Here is a 2,323-nt window from a genome sequence, read left to right as displayed (position 1 = left end):
GTTTTGGCTTCTTCTTTTCTTTTCTTTTCTTTTTTTGAGAAAATTAGCCGTTAAACTTACCAGTTCACATTTTGTCTGATTCACAAGATAATATTCAAAGCTGCTACAAATTTTGTAATGAGAAACATGACAATACATTTTGTGTATATATTTCTACAATTACAATATATATTTCTACAATTAATTGGCTTTTGAAGAGAAATGTTCGATAATTACATAATATCACATTTATTTATTTATTTTTTTAAAAGTGTGTTTGGGCTTTCTGAGTAGACCTTCTAATAGTCAGGTGTAGGGATGTGCTCTATGAAGAAGATTCAGTTTGGATCTTCAGTACAGTGGAAAACAGCCTGCCTGTCCAAATTAGAATGTCAATTCAGAAATATTCAAATGTTTTTTTTTCCTCCACAACAAATTGGTATAACTCTGTGTGTGATTGATTGATTTACTAGATATTGTCACAAATCCTTTTACACCAAATTCCAGACAAATAGGCATTTTAAACAGAGCACTAGTATTATGCTAGGTACCCTATTTCTTTTTAATTATCAATTTTGCAATATTAAGATATTTAGATACTCCCTAGAACAAATTTGCCAGCTTTCATATGACTAAAACCAGGGATTGATATTATGCAACTTTTCCCATGATTTTATTGCATCTACCTCATAGTTATTGATATGCAAGCAATAGCATGTTTGTTTAGAAAATGGTCTCCAAATTCCAGCTTGCATAGAATAGCATGAGGGAGAACTGGGCTTTGGTTGCACTTGGGATATGCAGGCCAAAATGTCAGAAAACTAATACTGTCCTTACATGTAATTTGACCATAAGGCAGGATTAGAATTCACTGTCTCTGAGTTTCCAGCCTGGCTGTCATAAACAAATACAGGTAGTACTCAATTGGGACCGACAACTAATTAAATGAAACATCATGGGACAGTGCTGGACATATAATAAGCAAATAATTTGTGGTCATTATCAGTAAGTGGAATAGCATGTGATTGTGATTTGCAAATTACTGCCAGCTTCTCAACTGGTTGTCAGAAGCTGTCTATTAAATTCAAATGGTGATCATGTGACTGCAGGCTGCTGCAACTGTCTTAAATGCATGCTAATTGCCAAATGGCTGAATGGTGATCACATGATTGGGGATGCTGCAATGGTTGTAAGTTTGGGGACCAGCTGTAAATTCCAGTGTAAGTTTCAATGGTTGTTAAACAGGGCAGTCATTAACTGAGGACTACCATAGATCTGGCATAAAGGGATGCAGAGTTTGTGAGCAAACCTGGGGAATTTTTCTGGCTTCCCCATTGACACTGCTTGTCTGAAGGTTGCAAAAAGTGATCACATGACCCTGGGACACTGCAAATATGAGTCAATTGCCAAGCATCTGAATTTTGATCACATGACTTTGGAGATGTTGCAACAGTTATAAGTGTGAAAAAATGGTCATAAATCACTTTTTTCAGTGCTGTTGTAACTTTGAACGGTCACTAAATGAACTGTTGTAAATTGAGGACTACCTGTAAAATTCTTCAAATAATCTGAGATTTGCTGGAAAAGTAACTAAGCTAGAAGTGGCGGGGGGGGGTTGATTTCTCTTGCTGACAATTTAATTTTTCAGAACGTAGGCAAAACAAGATGATCAGCTCTCCTGACCTAGACCTGATCAACAAGGAGTTGGTCAACTGATTGAAGCTTTTAGGCATTTTGAAAGAAAGTGGCCATGTCAAAGAGTTAACTAGGGAGGAAAAGTGAGAGGTCAGTCACATATCTTGGACTTAGATGAAAAATGGGAAGATGAAATTCTTCACCGTAATTTGGAGAATAGGAGAACCTAAAAAATAAGAATCTGAAAGCACAAAAACAAACAAAAATTCCATAGGAAGGGAAAATTGGAAAGCTTTAAGAGACTTGTGTGGATCGTGATCTGAAAAGCAAAAAAATATTTATGAGAAATATGGGCCGATAACTAAGGTGGAATACTAACATTGCACACGTGAGCTTGTAGGAGCAGACTTGGGAATGCTAAACTCCAAAACGTGGCAAGTCTGGTGAGAAATGCAAAATACAATAGTAGTTTTGTGTGGTGTGCTTGTAATAAAAGAACAGAGGCTATAAACCTGTTACACAAATAGTATACAGGCGAATAAGGAGAAGGTGAAACTCTTTTAACCAGGGGTGAAATGCTCCCAGTTCAGACCAGATCGCCCGATCCGGTAGTGATAGTGGGTGGTTCAGAGAACCGGTAGCAAAAATCCCTGCGCCCCACCCCCCATGCCCAGTTTAGCCATGTGATCATCAGAGGGTTTTTTTTTTT

The sequence above is a fragment of the Pantherophis guttatus genome, chromosome 3 (genome assembly GCF_059756535.1).
Source record: "Pantherophis guttatus breed Tessera chromosome 3, ASM5975653v1, whole genome shotgun sequence".
In the NCBI taxonomy this organism is placed as follows: domain Eukaryota; kingdom Metazoa; phylum Chordata; class Lepidosauria; order Squamata; family Colubridae; genus Pantherophis; species Pantherophis guttatus.
Note: the sequence above shows the minus strand (reverse complement) of the source record.